Below are 23,401 nucleotides of genomic sequence, written 5' to 3' on the forward strand. Positions count from 1 at the left end.
ATTATATTTTATAGGCTGATCCCAGACCGAGTGTTTCCCACTAGTAGGGATACGCAGAGATAGCTTTAAGGGGTTATGGTCGCTTGCAGCATTAGCTATTATCTCAAGTCTATTGACATAAAGCAGGAAGTTACTGGACACAAAAATAAAATCAATAGTGCTTGTTGCACCTCTTGATTCATGAAAGGTTGGTATTGGCGAAATGTCTGGGGCTGCCCAGGGCTCTACCATACATAAATCATTTAGAACAATAATATTATTTAAGGCATCCCCCTGGGGCGTGTGTTTAAAATGCATCAAAGGTTGTTTATTTAAATCCTCAAGACCACACACATTTGAACCACCAAATTTGCACAATGAAGAATTAAAATCACCAACCCAAACAACGAATAATGGAGGTCGTTCACTACGAGCCTTGCTTATTGCGTCCTCCAAACTCTGAATTGTGGTTACATCATTCCTGTCAAAAACATTATGGTACCAGTTGATTAACAACAAGGGCTCGGGGAACAGATTTTCAAGCACTAGCAGTTGGAACCAGGGAGTGTCCGCTATCTTTAAAATTATCAAGTTCTTAAGTTTGATAGAGAGTGCTGTCATTATCCCGCCCCTAGCCCTCCCCGCTGGTGATGGTACCGCCAGGACATTAAAAGATTGAAAACCATCAATTTCCTCACCCGTTCTGCTCCATGTCTCCTGGAAGCACGGAATGTCCTGGCTACCCACATAGTCCAACCAACCTTCATCCTCTAGTCTACCCGCAAGACCGGCAATATTCCATGACATTAGACACAACGTAGGTTCCCCTTGGTTATCGTCCACAGGCTCTTTTAAGCTTGTCTGGTCGTGCTCAATAATCAATAGATTTGGCTCACGGCCTGAGATACTGATCACCTGTGTATCCAAAAGTATATTAGACCCTACATTGAGATCGGTGACATCCACCACCGAATTATCCTTCTGGCTTACCCCCTCGTTTTCCCCTATAGCCAAGTCTGATATAGGTGATACATTTTCCTTTTTTTTGTCTGATGGTCAATCTAGACCCTCCATTCCCACCAATGGGTCAAAACGGTTTCTTAGGGGAATGTTGCTATTTGGCATCCACCCTAGATATTCCTCCCCCTGAACTCTCATTTCTGGTTGATCATAAGGTAGTTGCATAGTGTTACTAAAACTTATAGGCCCCAAAGGGCATCCATCACCCTGGTACCTCATACCAGGATGGTTTTGGGGGGGTCGAAATATAGTTTTGTTCTGTATCCATCCAGGGTGACTATTTCCCTGCAGTCTTGGCCCAGAGTGACCATTTCCCTGCAACCCTGGCCCAGAGTAACAATTACTTGGTGAAACATGATATAGGTTGGGATAAAAGTATTCAAGGCCTATACATTGGATGTCCCCCATTCTAGCAAACCTTGCTTTATCGCAAATTAGGTCTTTAACCCACCTATCCCTAAAATTGATAAGAATACAGTCCCCCTATAAATCCTTCTTGCTTGGTCCAACCCAAGGAACCCTTCGTACACCTAATATTTTTGTGGCAGAGGCTGGGGGAAGTGGTCTATTATTATTAAGCCAGAATATAACTTTGTTTAATAAGTCCTGACTTGATTCGTGTTTATTCGGTGCAACCACCGGGACCCCTGTCAGGATTACCATAAAAGGGGCGGAATCGGGGGGTATGTTCACACAAATTGGTTTACTTAGAGGAGCTTTTTTACCCGAGACTAATAGTCCACTTGATAAAGTTGGTTTAGCTCCCAGTGCTACCACCGGCATAGATGTAGTTGGGATCGGTGTTGTTGCTACGGCTATCTCAGACATTAGCTGAGAGGCCGCATCAACCACCAGTGTGGGTTTAGTTAAAGTTGTCTGAGCGGGGATTCGCTGAGTATCACCAGATATGGAGGATTGGGATGATTTGCTTGAGTTTTGGGTAGAGGTTTTTTGAGAACCCTTCTTTGTAGCAATGCAAATCTCCGGGGACTCAGGAGATTTACTATTTTTAACCAAAGTATCCAGTGAGTGTGTATTAACTGATAATAAGAGCTCTAATTGATCTAATTTTAGATTGACAATTTGTGTTCTCTCTATGAGGGGCATCAAGAGGTTTTTTAACAAAGTTTCAATGTGTCCTAACAGTTCATCATTATTGCGATTTTTACAGCAAATAGGGGGACAACCGGGATTCCCCGACCGTATTCCCTTTCCCTTCATCTGACCCCTCCCTCTTTTACGTTTTCTGGTTTGTATAACTGCTTTGACATGGTCCAGAGCTTGACGTTTTAAGGGGGCAGGCTCCAACAAACTCGAGTTAGTGCACAGCTTACCGTCCCCGCTAATATCCGATTCAGTGTGATCTTCTAATGGACAATCCACTACAACATCCCCCCTAGATATTTCTTGGGAGTCTGGGATTACTACTAGATTGGGGCTAGCTTCCAGATCATTAGTTTTGCTTTTTTCCGGAGTAACCACAGAGCCAATCCGTCCCAAGGATGAGCGTTTGCCCGTGACAAGATCCAAAAACAAACGTTTTTCTGTAAGGGCGATTTCTTTCTCCAGTATCCCCGTAGCCCGGATAATAAAATCATCTAAAGTTCCGGTGACTTTACCACTGCCTGACTTTACTGTGACCTGCCTACCCTTCCTAGTTAATGGCGGCATTATTCAAAGAATATACAGTTTAAAATACTAAGGAAACAAAAATGGAATAAATAATAAATTCCACAAAATAACTACTTAAGAAAATCTGCTCACATAGATCATTAAGACATGCTGCAAGTCCTCAAGTCCGCAATGTAAGAGAAAGGGCCCGGCCCGTCCCTGTACGTCCTTGGACGGCCTTAGACGGCCCGCCCTTTACCCGGACTTAGCCCCGGGCGCTCCCGCGCAGCGGGGAGAAAGGCCAGTAATGAGGACAATGGTGTGGCGGGGGTGGGGCAAGCAGGGAGAGCGACCCAGGTGTTGCGGGTCTCGGCCTCACGCAGGGACTCCTGGTACACTGAGTCCCTGCGGGTCAGCTCGCAGCCCTGTGGTCCCGTCCACACGCACACACAGACAACGGCAGTCTAAATCAGTTGGGGCGGCTCAAGAGCAGGAGGCAGGCTCACCACCAGTCAGGTAACCAGAAACAACGAAGCGGGACCCGCGCAGCGGGTCCGGCGAGGAGCTGAGGCAGAAATTGAAGGGATGTCCAGATGAGCTCTCCACACTGATGCAGGCAAGGCAAGACGAACATCTACAGAACACATTAAACTTAACTCAAGGTAAATTCAATTGTCCCCTTATTGCAAATATTAAATTTGTACTTCTCCTACAGCTAGGTGATACATTGCTTTTAATTCAATACAGGAAGGGGACTCACTCAATCTGCGCAATGAGTATGATTGACACAACAGCACCGTCCATCATGATGATGGCGAAATAGACGGCCCGTTAACTTAAGATGAGAAGGAACAGGTAATGACAATTAATGGCATGCATTGGACACCTGACTCTGAGCGATTGGTCCTTGTGTTTTCGTTGTTTGTTTGTTGTGCACAAAGTGAAGTCAAAGTGTACTAGTAATCTATCTTTCTGTACACACTAAAGAATGACTCAAGTCAGTAATATTTATATTTCTACTCTTGTAGTGTCATAAAAATTTTACTTATACTGCAGGCCGATCTTCACAGTCAGTCAGTAAAAGTATCGGAGATGATGATGATGAAGTCAGGAGGACGTTTCATGAGTGGCATAAAACAGAAAAGCCTAAAGGTAAACACGTCAACAACAACCACAGCAGACCCAAATGTCTGTGTAGAAGTGGAATAGAGTGTAGCGGTGGGATGACTGCAGTGCATTGATTTTACTAACTGAAACTGTAAAATGCTATGTTTGGAATGGATAATGTGCTTTGCGTTTGTCCAACTCTTTGAGAGAAAAAAAAGGACTCTAAAGTGTTAACATAGGATGTGCTACTGCTAAGCACTGTGGGCCTGCTCTCTCCTGTTACTGTTGAAGGTCAATGCTGGAAACAGACTAGAGTAGAGATGATGCATACATGCCACCTCGGAAAGTGTTCTTGTTGCACTACCCCATAACTTGTGCATTTCTTTCAACTTTGTTTCTCAATATCCCCTTTGGTTTTCCATCTACAATTACAGGCCGGGCCTTGCCCTATACTTTGTAAAACATTACAATGCATACTTACCTTACCAATAAATCAACATTTTTTTTCCAGCCGGGCAGTGGCGAGTGGCGAGACGACACACCCAAGATTGATGGACGAGAGGAGCAAGAGGAATGCCGAGATGCAATTCCAGTCCACATTTTTTACCAGGATAACACAGTAACAGTATCCACTTTAATCTTCTTTTAAATAATTTGATTAATATTTTGTATACAATCTTGACAACAGTATGTTCTTGGAGTTGTTATTATCATCATTAGGTTTGCTCTGTGTTTACGATTCTTCCCTACCAATATTTAAAATTTCTATTTGCTATCTGTAAAAGTATTAAGGCCGGAACAACAGAACAAGAACTAGAAGTGTATGTAATCCGGGTCTCTCATCATCATGCATGCATTGCCTTTTTCTCCCTTAACATATGGATATGGTAGTCTTCAATGATTGTCGTTTGTTTGTCTATGTATGCATACTGTTTTTCTATGTCAAACCTTTCCCAAAAACCCCCTTCCCATCCATTCAACAAACCCTAACCCTCTTCCCCCGGGCAGTGTGACTTATTGTCGAGGTGTAACTAAATTAAATGCACACCAATACTTAATCACACACTTGCTGGGGCGGATGTGGTGAAAGCAACACTACTTCAATTTCAAGGTAGAGCGATGATCTTCTTCTGCTTGGCCACCCATGAGTAGGATATTTCAGAGGTTATTTTATTTAACAAAGGAACATATACCTCAGCATGAATTGCCGGCATTGATTGGATTTGTTTGTTGTCATTCCTCATATACAGCACTAACTGTTAGGCTGTAGGCCTAGTCAAGTGACTCGACACAACTATAGTTTGTAACTCTGTCTAGTAGGCTATCCCAACCACCATTATGTTTTTTTGTCAAATATTTGAGCATATTATTGTTGCTCAGTAAGTTCTGTACTGTACTTCATTCTACTACTCCTCTTACAGTCTCTCAAAGGCAATTGACTGTCTCCTTTTCTTTTTTTGCAAATGCTGCCGCCCTGCCAGTGTCTACTACTACTACTATGCTACCACCACCACCACCACCACCCCAATCATGGCAGGTATGAAAAAGGAAACCATCTTCACATGCAGCCAGTGCTGTGCCACAGTTGGACATAAACATCAAGCACCGGTAAGAGAGAAGTTTGGGGGAGGCAGAATTAATAATGGACATGTTGTCAATGATTTCATTTTCACACACCAGTCCAAAGAATGCATAGACTAGAGGACAGACTGAAAGTACTAGAAGGACAAGTCAATGAGTGAGGTGTGTCGCATCTATCTGTTTGTGTCTTATACAGTCAGCCAATTATTTAAATCAAACACAGGCTATGGGCGGCCATGCACCAGCAAGGAAACAGTGTGATGTAAAACAGTTACCCCACCTACAAAACATTAACGACATTGCATGTAATATAAAAAAATATATTTAATTTACCCTAACAAAAATAAACTAAACCCACAAAAGCTGACCCACCCCCCTCCCTAACCCCAACCAATGTCCGTAGGAGAAAAAAGTCTGTAACGCCCAAACAAGTTCCCACCCACCCACCCAAACAAGAATTAAAAAAGGGGCAGAACAGGATGACAGGGACTAAGTGGTGGGGCTGGACTCAAGGAGGACACGCATCTGGCCCTCTAAACGGGCGACGCGGCGTCTAAGGGCACGGCAGTTGCAGCCACAGTGGGGGGGGCCCGGAGACAGCACTACGGTGGCAGCGGGCAGCCACCAGACGGTGGCGCCGTACCGCTGGAGGGCGGTGGCTGGGGCCCGGGGCACTGGAGGAGGCTTGAACAATTGCTGCCGCAGTCTCCTCCTCCTCCTCGGCTAGGACCACCAGCCGCCGGTATTCCCGCTGGATTGCCTCCAGCTTCCGGCGCCGTGCCTTGGCGGCAAACTCCTTGCGATTTTGTTTCGGAGTAGCTGTGTATCAAAAAGAAAAAAACAAGACAATTGTAAAATATACTCTTAGAAAAACAATAAAACAAGTTAATTATTTATACACATAGTGGCATGGTAGAGTAGCACTATAAAGCACAGTAGTACATAACATTTTAAATCTCGCCCGTCCTTCTTCCTTCCACCCGTCTTTCACTTTTTAGTTGAACAGTGCACCAGGTGCTCTTCTCCATAAAACTTTCAAAGTGAAGTTGAAATCAGATAGATGAGGCCATTGGTTACTCAATACTCCCGCTCCTATGCCAATTAAAGGGAATTCTAGTCTTCTAGTTCACTCTTCAAACGTCCCCAACAACTCATACTTACTTACGACATCGGATAGTGGGCGGACTTTGTCTGCCCGCCATCCTCACGCTAAAAAGGGTGAGGGTCCCGTGGGGACAATTAGTTAGGATGATGCGCCCGGCACAGTGGCGGGTGCATCCTGTTTTTTTTACATTCTGGTTGGCGTTGCCGAAAGCAATGCTAAAAATACATGTTGTGCTGCTTTTCCAAGCACAACATGACGGGCCCCGCACGGAGCCTGTCACGTTTTGCTTTGAAAGGCGGGAGGTACCATAGCATAGGTTGGTACCCTCCATGGGGGCCCCCAAGCATACTCTGCAATGTCTGCATGCCTTTCCGTGGCGGACGGCAATGCCGCCACGCAAAGGCATTCCAAAATGCAGATTATATGGCTGGCGGTGTGTTCAGAGAGACACCACCGCCATATTGAACCCTTTTCCGCCTGGTCGACATGTGGGGGGTCTGAATATTTTCTACAGGGATGGCGGGAGGTTTGCCCCTGCGGTGTCGGCAGTGAATTCCAGCCGGCCCGGCGGGGGCAACACGCCCACCATCCTAATGGGGCCCTAAGTCACAACTGTACAGTATACATATACATTCAGTACACCCTTGCAGTGAGTGTACTGTCAAGTTCAACATTAGTTAAGTATTATGAATCTAACTTACCACCACCTGCCACTGGTGCTGCCACTCCCCCTACTGCTCCGTTGCTATCTGCAGCAACTGCCGCATCCTCGCCCTCCACGTCGCCTTCGCTGGCTCGGACAATGGTGGTCGGTAGTGCGCCTAGAAAACATTACACATTTATAAGACATCATATACACCTCCCCCCTATTGATCAGTAGAAAGGTTGAAAAATGAGTTAATACTAACATACATCACTAGTACAAATCAGGTAGTAGTAGAGTAGACACTAATAGTTATATATGATCATTGTAGACTTTGCTTAATTAGCCCTAGCCATGCTACCATTTTACCTTTGTGTCTTTTGTTTTTGCACATGTGACGTTACCTTGCAGCTTCTTGTATAAGACACATTTGAGCCCACATGACCTACCTCACACTGCTACTGTCTAGTCTACGCTAAGCCTGGGCAAAGCACTACACTATGCTCGCGTAGTTTGCGAAGTTTGCGCTACTTCGCACTACACGAACTGCACGTAGCACAGTGCGAACACGCGTAGCGTAGTGTTGCGTAGTGCTGCGGTCATTTTTTGCTTGCGGTCCTCAACTTCAAGTTGGCGACCGCGAGCAAGCAAAATGACATCCCGGCGAGACTTTTTCCTTGTTCGCGATCAGCAACATCAAGTTGGCGATCGCGAGCATGGAAAATAAACCTCCCGGCGAGATTCCCAACGCGAGGAGGTCAGGTTTCTCATTGCGAGTGGTCGCGTATGCTCGCGACCGCTCGCGATGAGAAACTACCAGTTCGCGTTGAGAAAGCTGCCGCTCGATTAAAAATCTACTCGAGCAGCAGAAAACTACAGCTCGCACTGTGCAAGATGCCATTTTCAATGATTGCACAGTGCCGGTTGCTTGTCCGCACTGTGCAATCATTGAAAACGACATCTGGCACAGTGCGAACAAGGTACTACGCAGTTCGCGAAGTGCTATGCGTAGCTCGCGTAGTGCGAACTGCACTTTGCGTAGCTTCGCGAAGTGCTACTTCGCGAACTACACCCAGGGTTAGTCTACGCGCTGCATACAAGCGGTCAACAAAAACATTAACAAGCCACTTTTTTAGGAAGTACTGGTGTACTACTGTTACTGTTAGTCCATATTGCTTATCCATAAATGCTACACTTTTTGGCACGGCTGAGAAATGCTTCCAAGTTGCAATATACTAACGCGCACCATTTCATTTTTCGCATTACAGACGGAAGATTCCCTTCTACGAACCAGAGCTTCTGAATGATGCAACAACTACCAGTACTAGGTTCTTCTACGGTGAGGGGTCCCTTCACTCACATCTTCATTTATAAATTTATATAAACTAAATTCCTAGGTGATGGTGGTGCTGCCTTCCACCACTGTTCAGTTATCATGATTTCAACTGTATAAGTGTAACAATGTATATTGTTTTAATGATATTGATTTTCCGGTTGGTGCTGCATTTTATAATAAAACAGTGTACAGAGCTTCTCAATTTGAAATAAACATTTTGAACTTAGACAGACTTGGTGGTATTTGGTGTGGACTAACTTACACGAGTGAGCAAATTAAAGTAAGGGTGTGCATGTGCATTGCTTCCACGACTGAGAGGTTGGGTGTGTTATGTTCTGGGTTGTCTATTTGTTGGGTATCTTGGGGGGAGGGTTCCGAGACCTAATAGTTATGACAAGACAGTACTATAGTCAAGCAGTGGAATTGTGGTGGGTGCGGAATTTCTGATTGAGGTGTGCGAGGAAGGTCCAACCTACCATCACCAACATCCTATTTTCTGGTGCAAATGTCTGTGTATGTGCAAGATCCCTACAACAGTAGTAGTATGTCCTATAGGCTATCATATCAAAATAGTAATAAATCTGGTAGGGCTGTTGTTGCTGTGAATTTTCAAAGCCTCAAGATTAACAAAGACTCAAGATCAATAAGAGTAAAAGTAGTACAAGACGACGACCCAAAGGATTGGACTCAATGGCTCGAGCTACTGGTGAATATGAGTTTTATATTACAACCTTTCACATAAAGAGTGGCACTGGCCAACTGGGCAAGACTAGCTACTACAGTACAGACAGGCTGATAGTATGTAGTAGTAGTAGTACTGAGAGTCATCATAGCGGAGGCAGGGATAAGATTTTTGAAACCGTACAGATCGAAGGATAATTGGTGGTAAAAAAATAGCATTTGGAAACAAACAATAGTTTGTGAAAAATATGGGGCAGTAAAAGTTATGGAATAAGAAATATTATTAAAAACAAGAAGACTTACCGGGGCCAGCAGAGGAGCCCTCAGCGGTGTCCTCCTGGTGGTGTTCTGACTGTCCCGCCGACTGCCCACTCCCTGTCTGTCTGCCCCTGGGTGCTGATGAACAGGAAAGATATAAGAAAGAGACAAACATTGATGGATGGTGTCAAACAAATACAATATTTTTCAACAACGGTCAAAAAACACTTATGTAAACAACAATTGCAATAACTAAATTGACCGATCTTATCTGGTCAACAAGTAATATCGGGGGATTCGCAGTTCGACTACTTAAGTTACTATTTATCAACAGTAATCCAGTCTTCCATTCTGATTCCAGAATACTAAGTTACAACTAAGCCTAAGTACAACGTACCACCCAACCTAGCACACCTATTCCAGGCATGCCAATTGTACATTAAGTATGCATTTCCACTGTATTCCTCAACAATGCATATGGTCAAATCATGGAGGACACATGACTAAATTTTTTGTATACACCAAATTTTGGTTTGATTGATTGATGCTGATCTGCTAGTGCTAACTGCTAAGCCTACCACCACTCATTGAACAAACTAGAAAAGGTTCTAATAAAGACTGCCGTACTAGCAGCACGTCACGTAACTGAGTGAGGGGGCATCACGCATACCACTAACAAATTAGAAGCTCATACAAAGTACCTAAACCTAAGTATCAATCCACCCCTATCTATTAGTGACAGGACAAAGTAAGGAGTGGACTAGAGTCACTGTAGCATTACGTAACTTAATTTCTCTAAAATAAACTCGTAAAGAATCACGCTAAGCAAGCGCAAACGCAAAGCTGCAAACATGTAAGATTAGTAGTAGCGCAGAAGAGCACCTGTGTCATAATCACAGAAGACTTTTAAACGTTATTAACCTGGAATGTATTGTAAGCAGCAACATTCTAGCTGGTTGGAAGGCAAAAAAGATATTCGCAATATATAACACAGAGCAGAAGAACAGACACAAAGTTGTAATAATTAAATAGGTACTCACCAAGCCCCGGGACCTCCACTCCTAGCAGGTCCAGCAGGTCCTGCTCACGGTCCAGGATGTCGGACCACCGGTGCGTCAGCTGCGCCTGGGTGCGCCGGACCGCAGAGAAGCGCGACACTGCTCGGCGCACCTTCCCCCACCGCTGCTGACGCTCCCGGAGGCCGTACCCGGACCCAGGCCTACCACCTGCCGCCAGGGTTGAGGGGAGGTGGCGCTGCACAAAGAAAATTAGTGCAGCCAACTCCACCTCCCCAAATAAGGCCCATGCCTGTACCCCTTGTGGGCGCCGCCTTCCGCAAGGAAGGCGGTCGCGGCTCTGGCTGCGACGGCGAACAGCCCTACCCTTAGACATGGTTCTGGGGACGGGGCGGGAAAGAAAAGGTAAAAAAAATAAAGGAGTAAAGGAAATAAATAGCAGGCAATAGAAAGAGAGAAAAAGTAGCTAAAAAACAAAAAAAAAGTAGACAAAAACAAAAAATATAGAAGCAGGAAAATAGTTAGAGAAATAATAAGTAAGAAAGATCCAAAAAAAGTGGCTATAAACAAAGGATTGAAAAGATTTGGGGAGGATTCAAAATCAGGCCCCAGAACCATGCAATAGAGTGAAAAACAAGATGGCCTCGCCCATTGCGACCACGTGTGCAAGTTCGCGCAATATTTTCTCCCCGAGCAAGCAAAAAGCAACGCGATCAAGTAAAAGCGGTCGCGAACAGGAAATAACTACCGCGGACTACCTAGGGCAGGACAAGTGAAAACAAGATGGCCGCGCCCGTGAGCAACCGCATGGGTAAGTTGGCGACCCACGATCACGCAAGAAATACCGCGAACAGGCGGGAAAAAAACTTCCGCGCCTTCACGATATTTCCGGCGTGTTTGCGGAGATTTTCAGCATTTTCGCAATAATTTGCGAAAGTTAATTTCGCAAATTCCGCCCACCCCTAGTTTATATATAGAAACAACTGGTCCAAAAGTAACAGGAACTGCAAGTGCATCTGGGACTGTACAACCAGTGGACGTCCCAGAAACGCAAGTCCTTGAATTTCCTCCTATCATATTTAGACTCACTGTAATAGTCCCCATTGAGCGCTGGTCCCTATTCACAGGAGAAATACCTATTGTATTAGGGCTCATACTTACGAGTGCAGTAGGCAATCCAGTATTCCCACCTGCAACCTTGCTCTCACCTCCCTCTGTTCTAATATCATTATTTGGAGGCGGTCGTTCAGACATTAAGATGTCCAAAAGACTATCATTACTATTAACATTTTCATCTTTCTCTCCAGATTCTATTATTTTATTCTTCTTTCTCCTTTTGGTCCTTTTTTCCACTTCTCCACTTTGCAATAATGGGTAAACTTTCTTGCCTTCTATCCTATCAGTTCTCCACCTTTTCTGCTCTGCATCTCACCTAGCATCTGCATAGGTACGCACCACCTTTTTCACTCCTCCCTGGTATCTCTCTTTTTCTGTGCCATGAGCCACATGCTCCCAACCGCTAATCACTTCAAATTGTGTGGGTCTAGGTTGTGGTTTCATCTCATTAAAAAAAATTATCCTCAAATTTTCAATAATTCTCAGATTAAATGTATCACAACTGGGGAATGCCAATGCACCTTTTTTCTCAATTGATCTTATGCCATAGTTCAAGCCAAATACATGTTTGTAACCCTACATTCATTTCCATATAATGACCTGCAGTGTCTTTGAGTGCGACTTCTCTCCCCAGACATCTCCTCTAAACAAATCTTGTACAACTTTAAAACATTTCATTTTCAATTATAATTATACGTTTCAACACAAAAATCTATATTTTACTCAAAGGTCTCGTTCCAAATCATCAACCAATAACAGAGCAGCACATCATGATGCAAACATACAATAACAGCGCAGCTTTAGCATCAATCAACTGATCCGAGCATGGCACACTGTGATGATAATATCGCTCCTCGCAACAGCTCACCCTCCTTTACAATTTTCACGCATGCACTCTCTTCAACAGTATGCTTACAAAATGCAATGCAATAGCAACAAATAACAATTGTCTCCTTTACAAAAGAATCAACAGAAATCATTCATGCAAAGGTAAGGCAAACACACAATCAAATGAAACCTTGTCCTGCAGGGAATTGCCCTGATCAGTGCAGCTTTCCTCTGCACAAAAGATCCACCACACTAATCATACCTCTCTGTCACACAAAAAATGTAACTTCCCTATCTCAATTGGTCTGTCAACAACTTCTCACAACAAACCCCACAAAACCTCAACAATTACAATACAGCGTCTTCTACACTTTTTATTATCATCCCGGGTTCTTAGTCCACGTCGGACCCGACACATCACAGTACTTTTCCAGTTCCCAAGAAAGAACTTGGAGCCTTCAACATTACTCCCATATTCCAGTCTCCTCTTCAGAAGCATTCTTGGGTTCCTTCCTTCGTCTGATAGTACCAACTGGTAACACTCTGTTTGTTCTTCATTAAATGTATTTGAGCTTTCCAGTTCTTCCTCACCTCACTATAATAAGCGCTACACTCAAACCATCATCTTAAATATGACCGTATCATATCACACAATCTCCATGGGACACCACACAATTGCCACACACAGCGCAAACTATGCATAATCCATTTACACACAAACCTTTCATCATCATCATCATCAATGAGACTTCATTCGGTTCATGGAACCATCAAAGCAAACATTTGAATACACATGAATGAAAATTTTTAAGTGAAAGAGCATAGCATCAAAGCATTAATTTCAATAATAATACAAATATTAAAACAGGTCCATTCAGGTTACTGATATTGATCCATAAAAATACATACAGTTGAAAGTTCAAATAGCGTAATTTATAAGAGTGCAAAGATTTCATTGTATGTTATACAATCTAGTCATTCAACAACAATAAAACCACAAAAGATCAAATAAGCTTGAGCAATGTCATTAAAACATTCCATCTGCCAAATGGTTACAGAATATTTAAGGTCACAGAAAAAAAGAATTATAAAACAAATAAATGAGCTCTATGGTGGAGTGGTAAAAAAATTGATTATACAAAACACTAAAATAGCAACACAGTTACAATTTCCCAACTTTGGAACACTTGAATAACATATAAGCATTCCTCTTTATCAATTGACTATGTCAGAAAGAATGGATTTGTGTCTAGCCCAAACGCTTGCCAAATAATAACTAACAGCAAACACAATTGTGATTGAAGTATCATATTTCAGGATCCAACGCTCAATAACACTATTGATACTCACTCCCCCGCTGGCACAACTCGCTCTCGAACCACTGGAACATCACTAATTCTACAAATAGAAACATGGGCACTAGGGACTCAGATTGGGTCTGGAATGATCTAAAGTAACAGTTTTCTAACCCCTCTACTTCAGGTACTATCCGTCCTCATTATGCTACCATCTGAGAATGTTGTGGGCCATTTCTTCCAGTTTGACTCTGGTCAATGGACCTTGATAGTAGCCTGAGAGGAAAAGGGGTAAACAACATTTTAAATCTCAAAGTTTAGTGTGATCATTAAGACCTCACAATTAAAGTCTGAGTCAGTAACTTGAAGTAAAAAGGTTTATTACAAACTTAAAGCCAGACTGATATAAATCAATATCAAGAACATGCTATATATATTTATACAAAATGATCAAACGAAGACCAAAGTGTTGTACAATATTGGTCCTAAACAGCAGAGAGCATATAAGAATTTCTGTGGCAACTATGCAAATAATTTGATTACTAGGTAAATCTTTTTGATCCTTCTCACCACACATGGTAAAGATTCACAATATCTACTAAACCGTACACTAAACTAAGAATAGGGAAGACCCTATTGAATCAAGGAAGCAAAATAAGGTATCAGCATCAGAACCTCTGTAGAAGTTCTTTAGGTAAGGACTCGTATATAGCATGGAGCCAAACAATCAGAGATGCCAAGAGAGGTCTGTACCTCTCCTTGTCTGAAGGGAATCTAACTAACCCCAAGATGGGTTCACTAATTAAAATGCACAAAGAACATTCAGAAAATATGACTTCATACACATCACAGTACTTTTCCAGTTCCCAAGAAAGAACTTGGAGCCTTCAACATTACTCCCATATTCCAGTCTCCTTTTCAGAAGCATTCTTGGGTTCCTTCCTTCGTCTGATAGTACCAACTGGTAATACTCTATTTGTTCTTCTTTAAATGTATTTGACCTTGCCTGTTCTTCCTTACCTCACTATCTCAGAAACACAATGTGCTTTTCACTAAGTAATGAATGCCTTTGGTCTGCACCTGCAGAGGAGAAAAACAAGCAGTAAAACAACTTTCACGTCTGTATTAAATGCTTCAACTGTAAGCTTGAGGCCCACAATCAAGCTAACTTAACACTTTTCTTTAAATGCATATTAATTCTACAATGTACGTATAATCCAATAAATGAAATCTTTAATAAAAGAATCAAGCTATATTATACTGTACTCTGTTATGCAGCACAATAAACTGATACATTTCTAATTAAAGGAAAAACAACAACTGCTCACAATATATAAAGAATGCATTGAACACACGTATGATTCAATCGTCACAAATCCCTGACGAGTGTACTGAATATAGGGGCATATGTATGAAACCAAAATTTAGTCGCAAACGCTGCGAATCGCAAAAAACAGCGTTTGCGACTATATTTTCGCAATTTCATATGTATAACACACATTCCTAGGAAAATTTAAGAAATCGCTAAATTAGCGATTTCTTAGGCTGCGAAACTGAAAAATTGCGTATATGTTTGCGATTTCTTAAATAGCAATTTTTTTGACTTAGCGAAATTTGCAATAAGGATATCGCAATATAAGAATTTGCTAGCAAATGTATGAAAAAGTCGCTAATTGCAATTTCACGAAATTCACAAATTAAGAAATCGCAATTAACACCAATTGCATGCAGGTGGTAAACTGGTGCAAGGTACTTAAACCACCCCACAATGCAACAGACCCAACCACAATGGCAGCAATGTTCGTGATAGCCAGGAGGCTGCTTATTCGGGCTCTTGCACAGAGGAGAATGAGACAGGAACGTATATTCAGGCTGCGCATCACTCTGTTCCAGCACACTGAAGAGGACATCTATGACAAGTAGAGACTGCACCCACAGACCATAATGGACCTGATTGAGGAGCTGAACCCCTACTTGGAACACCCTACACGCAGGACATAAACAATTCCCACACATGTGCAGGTCCTGTGCTCCCTGCACCTCCTGGCGTCAGGGAGTTTTCAACGGGTAATAGCGGAGGTTGGTGGGGTGTCACAGAGTGCACTTTCAGGCTTCTTACATGCCTTTCTAGATGCAATGCTACAGAGGCTCTCACAGCACATATACTTCCCCACCACCCAACAGGCATTACAGCAAAAAAACTGGACTTCTACCAGATTGCACGTTTCCCCCACGTCATTGGCTGCATCGATGGGACCCATGTGGCCATCACACCCCCATCAGCAACTGAATATGTCTACAGAAACCGGTAATGCTACCATTCCCTCAATATACAGATGGTGTGACATTGTCCCCAAATAACCCGGCAGTACACATGACTCTTTCATCTTTAGACACAGTGGAATACACGGACGTCTGAGTGCTGGAGAGTTTGGGGAGGGATACCTGCTAGGTAAATACATGGCACACATCAATACATCCACTACATCACTTGAGGGGGGGACATTGACTTACCTATTGTGTCTATCCCTGCAGGTGACAGTGCCTATGCAGTGCGGGACTTCATCCTGACCCGATATCTGGATCCTGCAAATGCAAGTGAGAGGAGCTACAACAGGGCACACAGATCTACACGCAGCATCATTGAACGTACCTTTGGAATCCTGAAGAGCCGCTTCCGGTGCCTGCATAAAAGTGGAGGCGCACTGCAATACAGCCCTGAGACCTGCTGTAAAATCGTGGCAAGCTGTGCAATGCTACATAACATGGCAATGAGGAAAGGCACCACAATTGATGTGACCGATACAGACACATCGGATGACGAGCGCCCTGCTCCCCCTGCCAGACCTGCGTCAGGAGTCGGGGCAGCTGCTGGACGCCAGAGACGGACTGAGATCACACAAAACTACTTCTAGGTGAGCAATGATGACATGAGACAAAAAAGCTTGATAATGTGTGCAGTGTTTATTCACACTTCACAATTATGAAAATTGTAGCTGTCCCCAGCACATGTTATGCACACAGTGCAGGTACGGCACAAGTACCTGTGCACACAGCATAGTAGGGTTACTTCACCCTGTTTGCATTAAGTGTCACCGCACTGTTCACCTCCTTCGGTGACGCATTGGTGGTGTTTGGCGTCCAGGCTGAGTGCCCCCCATGGTGTTCCCTTGTCCTGCACCCTGTCTGGCACTGCGTCGTCTGTCCCCTGGCAATGTAGGAGTGATGCGGCTCCTACTGGAGGTGTCTTCACTCTCGGCAGAGGCCATGAGTGCGCAGCCACCTGCGTTGGCCGTCTGCAGCTGCTCCACAGCAGTGGTGACCTGTGCAAGTCCTCGGGCTATATCCTGGCAGCAGTGCGCCATTTCGCCCTGCATCGTCACGCTTCTGCATGTGAGGGTGCTGGTGGTGGTGCAGAGGCGGTTCACGGCCTTTGTATAGTTGTGAAGGCATGCATTGGCACGTCGGCCAGCGCTATCACTGGCGGCCTGGTTGTGCCTCAAAGTGTCACATAGGTCACGGATGGCACCTGCCATGGCCATGATGCCCTCCCCCATGTTTTTCTGGTCCTTGTGGATACGGCATAGCTGCCTATTGATTGACCTAAGTGATTTGCTTTGCAGGCGCTGTTCCTGCAGCATGCTATGTTCCAGGCCTGAGAAGACGGATTACTCGGCTTCAGTCGCAGTGCTGCTCCTGGGACTTGACCTGCCTGTGTCCTGTGGTCGAATCCTTGGCCTTGGTGTGTCCTGAATGGGCATGTGTGACACACCCTGACTCCCCTCTCTCCTGTCACTGTCATCCCCTGTGGCCGGTAATTCGTCCTCAAATGGAGGCAGTGGGGGCACATGTAAGCGCTTCCTGTGCTGGATTGGAATCTGCTCAGTCTCGTCACTGGAGTCCTCAGGCTGTGCAGGCTCCTCTCCCTCTTCGGTGTCTTCACGTGCCCTGGATTGTGCTGTGGATGTAAAGGGAACTACATGAGTTTGTGTCTTTGTCTGCAATTGGCAATCAATAAAGCTCCTACAGTTTTTTTTGGCTAACCTCTGACACTGTATCATTCACTTATCCCCAACCCACATGTTGCATTAGATTTCCTTTGTCTCATGGACACACTGTCAGACATAGTACTACAAGTCCCATGATGCATTGCTGGGTGTGCTGTAAGACTTGGACTGGAATGACATTTTGTGAGGTTACTATGCGCATTTGGGGAAGTGTGCATGGGATGGGGATGAGTGCATATTGATTTTGCATGAATCTTACCTTGGCTGCTGGATGCAGGGTCGGAGCTGTCTATGTCAGCCACACCACCGATGCTCTCAGGCAGGAGAGTGGACTCCACAAGCTCCTTGTGTGGTGTTGGCTGATCTGCTGTGGATGGTCCTCCTCCAGTCTGATTTTCGTCCTTCAGTCTGGCTGCCACCCTCTCCTTCGACCTCTGGCGCATGTCATACCATCGCTTGCGCAATTCTTCAATGGTACGATTGGTCACTCCCACTGCATTCACCTTATTTTGGATGTCCAGCCAAATTTTCCTTTTCCTCGCCTCTGGGACACGCAGTGCCTTCTTGCCAAAAAGGTGCTCATGGATGCACACCATCTCCTCAATGAGGACCTCCTGCTCCTTTTCTGAAAACTTGTGCTTCCTCTTCCTCTTCTCTGCATCCTTGCCCTCCTGTTGTTTGTTGGAAGCCATTGCTGCTTGCTCTCTCCTGGGATGCCTCCTCACACTCTCCAAGCAGCCTCTGGGTGTGGCTCAGGTGAGCAGGTGCCGGAAATCACTCAAGTTTCCTGTTTGTGATGTCATCAGGCTGCACCTGGATTGCTGATTTCCGTTTTTGCGATTTCTTAATTTGCGAATTTTGCTATTAAGAAATCGCAAATGAGGTTTCTGAGAATATTTTGCGATTTTTAAGAAATCGCAAAATATTTGCGATTTATTTTTTACATCCCGCTTTGCGAATCTCAATTTGCTAATCGCAAAATATCGCAAATTGGGATTCGTTAAACGGGAGTTTGATACATATGCCCCTTAATACTTTAACGCTTCTGAAAAGGAAAAAAATCAATATGCTCATACATATATCTCTAAAATACACAATAATTGCATCTTCTATGCCTTCAGTGCACTACATCTCATTGGTATTATTGCATCACACAAGTACATAAGGCAAAATTTAAATATATATGTGGCCTAGCCAAGCGTAAAAGGATGGAGCCAAAACCATGCTACTCCATAAGTCTTCAACTCTTGAAAACTGAACCAGCGTTGGGGAGGTTCTGATGGATATGGGAATGTTGATTAGTCTACATGATGACAGCTTGTGAATGATCAGAAAGAAAGGAGAACATTCTACTTAAGGCAGGATCACGAATTTCACATACATAAAGTCTTTCACAGGTTCAAATGTGCCACTCAAATTCACCAGGATAAGTGCCGCACCACCTCCTTGGTCAGGCCACCTCCCAACAATTCAAGGGGCAGAAGCCTATTTGAGTGACATCAAAGATATTGTTGCTCTTGGCAAAAACTGAAAGCAAGAAGTTGACCTCACGCTTTAGGATATTAGAGGGATATGGAAGGAGTGAGTTCAGCTGATAGTTGCTAAATACCATAGGGGCCACATTCACTTTCCTCAGCAATGGAACAACAATGTAGCACAGGAGAGGAACAGAGTGCCCTTTATCAAATTGAACATATGAGCCAGACATGGATGATTTAGAGATCAAGAATTCACTTTATAAGTCAATTTTATAATTCTAGCACCTATTTAAAGAACACTTCATAATAATGCAGTAACCGTACACTTCTTCTCCCATAAAACAGCTACCTCTCCTGTCACTTGTTGACTGTGTGCTTTCCTTTGGCCCTGAACAACGCTCTGCTGCCTTTCACGTATGTTTGCTCTACACAAATACTATATATATACATACATGCATAATAGTCCTTTTACTTCAGCTTCTATGTTGCCCCATCTTATGACAAAAAAGCAGGAGCTGAATTCCACCAACAAGCAGACAATACATAACTGTAGCTCAAAACAGACACCTCTCGATCACCTCTATGATCTCCGGGCTGTCCTACAACCATAAGCTATCTGTGATGATTATAAAGTATATTGTTTTCGCAGGCTTCACTCGCACTGATGTTGACTTCAATGTATGTAGCCGCCTAACACCATGTACCTCTTGTCATGCAACCACCAACCAAATTGCATTTTGTTATTGCATTTTTGTTCTAAAGTGCTCTAAAGTGCTCTAGCATCATAATAAAACAACAACGATGCCAATACTGCAACTCATCTTTAAACTCATATTCAATTGTGAGGGACCATCTTGAGGAAAACAAAAATGGACCTTAGACCTCTTTTTCCGTCGATTTAATCAATTAATTTTTATTTTTTAATTTCCATGCTTAACACCTTCCATTTTAGAAATTAATCAAATCCCAACAAGCTCTAAATGCATACAAGTTTCAAACTACAACATTCTTTTTTTCACTCCATACATTCTATTCATACGTATCTGTCATTTATTCGCATTCATCTCACGCATCAAAAACATACATCAACTTAATTCAGCATAACTAGATTTCAATTTTATAAAATTCTTTTCATATAGGCCACAGAAACAATGCTAAACAAAGTCGTTTTTAAATGGATTCGTAATTCTTATGGCCAGATATCAAGGTCTACGCATTTCAAGACCCCTTCAATCATGGGGCTCTCATCAGGACCTTTAAACTAAAAACAAAAAACTTTTTCAGTATAGCTAGAAGCCCCAATCCTCTTATCGCAATTAGAGATCTTATTAACAACTTAGATTACCTCAATGCGATGATGTATAGATCAGCCGATCTAATAACCTGGACAACTCTAAAATTCGGAAACAAAACAAATAGTGGAGAGCAAAAGTCAAGTCTTGAGTGTATGTCTCAAACGTGATCTCTCATTCATTCTTTTATGTTAATTTTTTACTTTCATAGTAAGTCTGCTTTCTTGCTATGAATCGGGGTGCGTCTTTTATTGTTTTTTGAACCTATAATCAATTAAACAGAGAACTTCTTACTTTTGCTTCTAACATCCGGTTATGACCAAGGTGCTGTTCTAAATTTTACACATGACTTACTTGAAAAGCCGTTACTTGGGCAAGCGTTGATGGAAGGTAATTTTATTTGTTTGACCAAAACGATCTCAACATTTCAGGGCCAGCTGTAAAGGTTATGAAGAAGCCTTGAGTATATTGATTTATTGCAGTGGACCTATACTTCTTAAGGAGTGTACCACTAGACAAAGTACCTTAAATCTTTAAGCGGCAGATTGTAATCCCTTTAGTTGAGTCAAGCACACTGACTGGTCTTCGTTTGCATATTTGTTCTTTATCGTCGACTATAAGAAAAAAATAAATGAAAGGTTAGTATTAATTTCGCCTTTGACTTTGAGTCGCTCGCTTAAATCATACTCGATGTGGTGGACATACCTGAATCTTTCGAAAATGTAATGAGCTGTTCTTTCTTGCTGCGTGCGGCGGACCTATTCGTGCTGGTTCTATTTGTGTCACTCGACATGGCGGAATCAGTTGTATTTACGGAAGTGGAAGTTTGATGGAAATTAAAGAAAGACTTCCGCGTTTTTTCGGATTTGTTGTCTTAATGGTGCAACTATAAAAATACTTGATTAAGCTTGTCATCTTACTATTATAATTCCTTATATACCAATCTTGTTGAATATGCTTGCTATAATTCTTTCGGCGTATTTCTCTAATTGCCGCAGCTTGTGGTCACGTGATTTTACGTCCTAAGACGTATAGTAGTTTGTTGCCGGAACTTGTAGTTTTTCACATGTACAGAGTTATTTTCTCTGTTGTTTGTATGCAAATAGCTGCTCAATACTGTCACATTACGAAAGAGATATATATTAGTTTTGAATACATGTGGAGATACGAACAGGTTTGGTATTGGTCCTTTTTCGAAAAACTTTATTGAAACCTGTGTTCTAACAAATTGTAGATTCATTGGCGTTATGGCCAAAAAATGACACATGGTGGAATAGCCCCGGTTGGTGGAGTAGGAAGAGCTAAACATTAGCTCAATTTATAAAGTTCAGAAAGCTCATTGAGTCCATTGGTGGCTGTGTTGAACTTGACTATCAACATGGCTTCTCTTCTTGACAGTTTTAATTCAAGGTCTCCTCCTCTCTCATCTTGTTCGACTTTCGAGATTGCTGTCCATTTAAGATCCTTGATTGAATGAATATTGATTTTCCAATGGTTGACCAATGGTGCTGTTTGGACATTTTTATTGATCCGTGATTTATGTTGGGAAATTCTTATTCGGATCTCTTGGTTTGTTTTACCTATATACAATAGGTTACAGGGGCAACGAATCCCATAGATGACAAACTTACTTTTACAATTAGTAAAAGATTCATGTTTGCAATAGATTGAATTATGTTCAAAAAGGACCCCTTCTTCTGTAGACTCGCAGCAGATACAGGTTCCACATTTATGGTGGCCAAGTACTGGTGGGAGTCCTACATAATCTCGTAATGTGTTTTGTTTTGATTTTGGCATTGCAGCTTGCACTATTTGATTAGCGATATTGCGATCTTTTTTAAAAGCAAAGAGTGGATTAAGCTTTAATGATTGATCTAAATTCTTTATCAGATGCCAATTTTGATTAATGACTTTTTTCAAAATGTTTGAATTTGGACAAATTGTGGAGACACAGACGATTCTTTCTAGTGGTGGTTTTTCATGTTTTTCAAGTAGGGCTTCTCTTGGGGTCCACCAGGCTCTTTTCATCACCCTTTTTAACAGTTTCTTAGGGTAGCCTCTTTTTTTCAAGTTTTCAAGTAGTTTCGTTGCATGTAGCATATATTCATCTTTGAAAAAACAACTGCGTCTCACTCGTAAAAATTGCCCGTAGGGCAGGTTTTCTTTTAAATTCCTAGGGTGGCTGCTTGTAAAATGTAACGCTTTGTTCTGGTCAGTTGGCTTTTTGAATAAAGTAGTAACCAATCCATTTTCAGCTGGATATACCTCTACATCTAGAAAAGGGATCTTTATTTTAGAATGATTCAGACTGAATTTAATATCTTCAGTACGACCATTAAGCCAACAATGGAATTTTTTAAGATTATCTTCTGTGCTTGTCCATGTCATGAACACATCATCAATATAACGAGTCCATTTTCCAATGAATTGGTAGAAAGGATTATCGTTATAAATGAATTTTTCTTCATACTTGGCCATGAAGAGTACTGCTTGTTCTGATGCAAAGGGACATCCCATTGCTACTCCTTTGACTTGGTAATAGAAAACTCCATTGAAATTGAAGTAATTTTTCTTCAAAGCAAAACTTGCTAATTCTATAATGAATTCTGTTGGAATCTTGGTAGGTCTTGGTCTACTTTCCAAATATGAACGAATCACTGCCAGGCCATCATCCTGGGGTATCTGTGTATATAAGGAAACGACATCTAGTGTGACCAAATGATGTATGTTTTGGTCAAAACTAATTGAAGCTAGTTTGTTGATAAAACCTGTTGTATCACGTAAAAAAGATAGTACTTCATGAATGAATGGTTTCAAAAAATGATCGACAAATTTAGAAATTGGTTCCATTAAAGAATCACAACCTGATATAATAGGTCTTCCTGGTGGTGCGGTTTTGTTTTTAAGTATCTTTGGAAGTACATAGAATAAAGGTGTCCTCGGGCTTCTGTTTTGCAAAAAATCATATTCTTTTTTAGTGAGAAAACCTTGTTGTAGTCCTTTTTCAAGTATTGGAAATAATATGTTCTGTAGTTCAAACGTTGGATC

The sequence above is a fragment of the Triturus cristatus genome, chromosome 3_2 (genome assembly GCF_964204655.1).
Source record: "Triturus cristatus chromosome 3_2, aTriCri1.1, whole genome shotgun sequence".
Taxonomy (NCBI): Eukaryota; Metazoa; Chordata; class Amphibia; order Caudata; family Salamandridae; genus Triturus; species Triturus cristatus.